We start from the raw sequence: 6,062 nt of genomic DNA on the forward strand, positions 1-6,062 counted from the left end.
AATTCTGCTTTAAAATCTTATTATACTCAGATTACATGTTTTTTAAAAAAATTGTGTTGGCTACAAACAGTATGTATAATTCTGTTTTAAAATCATATTATACTCAGATTTCATGTTTTTTAAAAACTTGTCTTGGCAACAAACAGTATTTGAACTATTGGTCAACACTTTAAAAATAATGTTATTGAAGTATTATATACAATAACATGCACAGAGTTTAAGGATGGCATTTGATACATTGTGGCAAACGTGTACACCCTTCCACACTCAGAGCAAGACATGGAACACGGCCCCCCTCACCCCAGGAAGACCCCACCTCCTTCTGCCCTGGGCAGCCGTGGTGGTGCTTTCTGGCTGCAGATTGGTTCTGGCCTTCTGGCCTGTTTCCGAGCTTTATGTAAGCAAAATCACCTCGTTTGTCCTCTTCCAGGTCTGGCGTCCTTCCCTTAGACAACTGTGTTTCAGCTCTACCCGTGCTGCTGCTGCACCCGAAACCCGCTCCTTCATATTGTAGAGTACCCACTGCATGGGGCATCAGTTTCATGATCCGCTCTCCCGGTGCCTGTTCCTTGTTTTCAGTCCCCTGTTCTACAGATGAGGAAATGAGCCGCAGGGAAGCTTTTGACTTGGGCCAGTTCTCACCGCTACCGAGTCTGGAGCTGGTACGGAGTGACACTCTCAGCAAAGTTCTATGCTTCTATGCATATGATAGTACCTTGCTATGCCAGGTGTGTGGGGAGCATGCCATGCTATGATAATGATTATTAAGAAATGGTTTAATTAAATATGTGTGATCACATTTATTACATTATTAAATTTCAGAACCAGGAATGGTAGCTGGTCTCAATGATTCTACCCAGGACCCAACTGCTGTCTGTCAAATAGATGTTGGTTCCAAGCAAAGACCTGGGGACACCCACACTGGGGCTGGTGCCAGCCCTGCAGTAGCCCCACTCCTTCCGAGAGCCCCTCACTCACCCTTCTTGGGGCCTCATTGAGGAAGGCTGAGCAAGAGAATGACATTAAACATCAATCGTCTCTTTGTCTCTGAAATTAATGGAGAAGGGAAGGCTTTAATGGGTTGCAGACTTGTCTGTGGGCCACAGTGACATGACTCAGCCCAATTACCCTCCCAGCTCCGGCCATCTTGGCTTAGCTGTTTACCAAGAGACAGGGTGATGGAGATGTTGAGGGCTTAGGGTGACGGAGGCAGCACCAAGCCTGCACCTCCAGCCCTGGTATCCAGGAAAGTTGGGCTCACCTAGCGTGGTCTCCAGTTTCCTTTTGAGGAGTGATGTGGTTCCCTCCTCTCAGGAAAGCAGTAACTCAGTCCTGCCTGGCAGTGGGAGAAGGGCTGTAGAGAGATGTAGAGAGGTGTTTCTTAGCCTGTCACATGCCCAGGAATTCCCAAGGGATCCTGTGAAAATGTAGTTTCTGACTTGGAAGGTCTGGGGAGGGGTCTGGGACACCGCATTTCTACAGAGCTCCCAGGAAATGCTAAGGTTTCTGGTCCGTGAGCTGTAGATTGCAAGTTGCAATCTGACCTAGGGTATATTCCCATCAGCACACGCGCACATATGTGCACACACAGGCTGGAGGGGGAGGCAGAGGGTGGGATTAGAGCATATTTGGGGCTCCACTAGGACTCACCCGTATGTCTTGGAGCAAGGTAGTCCACCTCTCAGAGCTCCAGTTTTCTCAGCTGTAAAATAGGAGGAAAGCCAATGACTACATCAGGCTGTTGTGAGGATTAAAGGAGGTCACATGTAAGGGGGTTTATGATGAGAGAGGGCCGAGAGAGAGGAGAGGCAGCTAGATGGCGAGAGAGACAGCGAGTGAGGAAAAACAGACACAGAGACAGAAAGACAGGGAGAGAGATAGAGAGCCAGGGCGCCAGCAGGCAGCATTCCTTCTCAGACCCCTCTGCACTGTGTGAATGCCCTAACTGGTTCCTTCCCTCTCTCTCCCCGCTTTCCTTTGTGCATTTATTTATTTACTTCTTCGATGGTTCATTCATTTGTTTTAATACCCCCCGACATCATCTGGGCCATGACATTCTGAACCGCATGATGGAAGGCTCAGGAATTGCTGTAAAGTGTCACTTATCACTTACATCTCCGATGTTTGTGTGAACAGCACGCACGGCAGTGACAGTGATAATGGAGGTCATGTGAGCTTCCGATGTCTCATCAGGTCCCGCTGGGCAGCCAGTATCGGCTTGTACCGATCCCTGCAGACAGGTCAGGGGAACTTGCCACAGCGCTGGGTCTCAGTATAGCACTTGGGGTAGTTTTTATTCTCCTCTTTGCATTTTTAGAAGTATTTTCCTAAGTGTGTAATATTTTAATGAAACACAATGTTTGTTGTTAGGGCACATGTGATGAGGACCCAGTATGGGCTATGTAGGCAGCTAACCAAGAATTCAATCAGTGGTTCATTCAATCTGCATGTTCAGTCATCGCTGGAACGTCCCTGCCTGTCAAATACCCTCTGCACTGTCAGAAATTCCCTGCATTATGCTTCACGCCTTCAACTCTTGAAAGCCAGATTTTTGGAAGGGCAGGGGTGACTCAAAGACAATTGTTGCCTTTTGCAGTTGATTCTCTCCATAACACGGAACCCCGGGACTTGAGAGAGCACCAGTGGCCGCCTGCCACGATGCCCCGGGAATGTCTGGTCCATCTCCATAAGCCAGGGCTCGGCAGAGCTTGGTTTGTGGATGAGCCAAGTTCTTGGGTGGGACCTGCTATGATTCGATCACCCGGGACTGGTCCCTAAAATCTCTCATGTCCATGTTAAAGAGAACTGTTCTCTTGATTGCTACTTCTCCAGCAGTAAAGCACTCACCTAGGTGACAAGATCTCAGCTGTGCCTGGGCTGAACATGGCATTAGCCAACCAAGCTCTAGAGGTTCCCATCTGTTTGGGGTCAGCCCTGGAGCACAGGAAAGTCTTTTAAACTGGAGAAGCCCGGCCACACATTCCTGGGGAGAAGAGTGACCCTTGGAGGCCAAGTTTCTCTCATCTCATGGAAAAGGTGGGGGCATTGGGCGAGGTGGGGCTGGGAAGAAAACTCAAGTCAGCTGCCCACAGGCCAAGCCCCCCCACCTGGGGAGAGGCTGAGAGAGCTCCCTGGAACCCATAAAAGCCAGTCCCCCTCCGGGCTGGCTCCAGGGCTTATTAAATACTAGGCCTTCTGGACTAGGAAAAGACTAAACAAAATGTGGTTTTCCTCTGTGAACTGATTGCATCTGGGGGTGCACTTCCCGAAGACCAGTCTGCAGGGATCCCTGGCCTGGCCTAGACATTCTGCCCCTTGACCCTGGTCTGAGGCCCTGGACTAGGGTCACCGGCTTCCCTGAGGACGGCCCATCAGTGCCAGGAGGGGGAGGGGAGGGGGTCAGTAGCTTAGGGAGGGGAGGAGGATGGATCCACAAGCCCCATGCTGTTCAGTGTGGAAGCTGGTGGGGCCTGGGCAAAAGGAGAAGAGTCTGGTCCTGGGATTGCGTCCTTCCCTGCCACAGCAGCTACTGTGAAGACCAGATACTTAGGAAGAGTGGGACCACTCCAGCTAAATCAAGTGACTCTGTCCTCCTGGAAACTGGGCGGTTCCTATCCTGCAATGTGGGGAAGGCGGGGAATGGGCTGCTGGAGATGCAGGTGGAGGGCAGGTGGGAGGATTCTAAGGCTCTGCGGCACTACTTTTGCACCCACCCCTCATTTTCCACAGTGTTGCATTTTCTTTTCTTTGAGCTAATTTTGTTGGAGTAAGAAATGCAAACAAGGCAGCTACAGTCCTCAGGTCAGACAAGTAGCATTCGCAGTCACAGCTGAGTGTTTTGGCCTGAATACAGTGGCCGGTCAGAGAGCGGCTGGGCAGGGACCTGTGAGCAGATTCCTGTCCTTGTTCCTGTCCTGTGGCTGAGACCATCCATCTGGGGCCTAATAGTGGATTCCCTCCTCTGTCTTAGGGAAGTTTCCTTTTCGCCTGCAGGAAACCCTTGGGAGCAAGCACAGCTTTTCAGAACCCATTTTGACAAATTACAAAATGAGACTTTTGCCCCAGTTTTTCTTTGCACGATTTGACTTAGTGTCATTGGTCTTGATGAAAGTTATTTTAAAAAAAAGTTAAATTGTACATAAAAGCCTGCAGTTATAACCAGAAGTATCTGGGTTAGGTGAAGCTACAAGTTACGAGATAGTCTTCTCCCAGATTCCTAGGAAGAATGGAATTGGCTTCAATCCTACATGCTTAAGATTGATTTATCTCAAATAAGTATTGAGATGCATTTATTACCACCTACTACCAATCAGCTGTTTTGCCCTGTAAACTTCTACTTCTATAAGACCATGCCCAAAAGTCACCTCCTCAGTGAAGCCTTCCCTGGCTTCCTCAGGTTGCCTCTTCTGCATTCCTATGACATTTTATTCACCTATCTATCATGAGACTCTCCAGTTTATGTATTTCTAATAATAAAGTAAACTTAAGGAAGCTGTGACCCATGAGGGCCAATGACCGAGACCTTGGAGAGGTGATGTGTGCAAGGTGCACAGTTCTGCAGCCAAAACAATGTTTGAAAGCATCTCCATTTGCTACTGTCAAAAGAACATAAAGAGCGTAATGGAAATTTGTCATGTTTGGTTACCTGGCCCCATTTTCCCTTCATAACCATGACAATTTTGATTCAAGGGCTTGCTCTTCTCCATTTACAAATAGGGCGCTGGGCTCAGAGCACCCCTCCCCTCCACACAAGACAGACAGAAGTAGGCACATGAACCACACCAAGTCAATCAGATGGCCCACTTTGGAACCTGAGTCTCATGCAAAGGGACAAAGAGGCTGACATGGTTGGTGTTTCATTCCATCACAGAAGCTGCACCTTGATCAGACTATTTCTGCTACCTGCATCATAGCCTGCAGCCTGCCTTGCTCCTACTCATTCTCAGTCCCACATCTCCAGCCTGCCCTCAGTTCTGTGAAGCTTCCAGTGAATTCCCTTTTTCTAAAGTCAGCCAGGACTGATTGCTGTTGCTTGCAACCAAAGAATCCTGGATCACTCAAAGTTCCCCAATGCTTGACTTCCTGCCACTCTTTTCAGATCCCCTTTTCCTTATTCTCCCATTGTCTGACCCTTATGTTCCATAAGTGTCTTATTTCCTCATCTCCAGTGCCATCTCCCTCCCCCATCCTGCAGGAAAATTTTACCTTTTCTGCCCACTCTTTTCTCTCTCAGCTCTTTATTTTGTAGATTGTCTTAATCAGTCTCTTTAAAGCCTTTCTCTGTCCTTCCATCAAATCCAGGCTTTCTTGACCTTCTGGCATCCCAGCAAGGAGGTCCAAGAACCCAAAGGGTTTGATAGAGAGTGAGTCTCCCCAGAGGGCAGGAGACAAAGTGATGGCTGAACTGGACTAATGCCTCTTTGGCCAGCAAAGGAGGGGTTGTTGGTAAATGCCCCATCTTTACTCTGTCACATGAGAAAGGCTGCCACAGGCCAAGAACTTGTGTGCCACGCCCACGCTCATCTCCCCTCATCCTGCCAGTGAGGGAGGCTTCCTTCCATCACAGTAATTTTACGTGTCAACTTGACTGGGCCACAATTAATGCCCACATTAAACATGATTCTTGGTGTGTTGGTAAGAGGGTCTCCAAATGGGATTAACATTTGAATTGGTTCACTTAGCAAAGCAGATGGCCCTCCCCAATGTGGGTGGGCCTTGTCCAAATTGTTTAAGGGCCTGTATAGAACAAAAGGCAGAGAGAAGAGGGCTTCACCCTTTTGCTTTCTGTCTACCAACTGGAGCTGGGACATCTTAGCCCATCCTCTCTCACCCTCGGACTAGGGTTTGCAACATCAGCTCCCCAGGTTCTCAGGCCTTCAGACTTGGTCTGAATTATCCCAGATCCTCCTGGGTCTCCAGCTTGCAGGCAGATAGCAGGGCTTCTCAGCCCCCGTATCTATGTAAGCCAATTCCTCTTCATATATATATATATATGTATTCTATTGTTCTGTTTCTCTGGAGAACTCCGACTAATACGCTTACCAACCCCATCTTCCAGGGGG

General features: G+C 48.6%; 1 long non-coding RNA gene across 1 annotated transcript; it reads right to left on the reverse strand.

Annotated features, from left to right (window-relative positions):
• Window positions 1–1,235: 1,235 nt before the first annotated feature.
• LOC134735915 (uncharacterized) lies at window positions 1,236–2,219 on the reverse strand. Its single transcript, XR_010119518.1, has 3 exons — window positions 2,114–2,219; window positions 1,651–1,702; window positions 1,236–1,354 (listed from the first exon to the last, which is right to left on the reverse strand). It is a non-coding gene; the product is annotated as an uncharacterized lncRNA (long non-coding RNA).
• Window positions 2,220–6,062: the final 3,843 nt, after the last annotated feature.

The sequence above is a fragment of the Symphalangus syndactylus genome, chromosome 24 (genome assembly GCF_028878055.3).
Source record: "Symphalangus syndactylus isolate Jambi chromosome 24, NHGRI_mSymSyn1-v2.1_pri, whole genome shotgun sequence".
NCBI lineage: Eukaryota > Metazoa > Chordata > Mammalia > Primates > Hylobatidae > Symphalangus > Symphalangus syndactylus.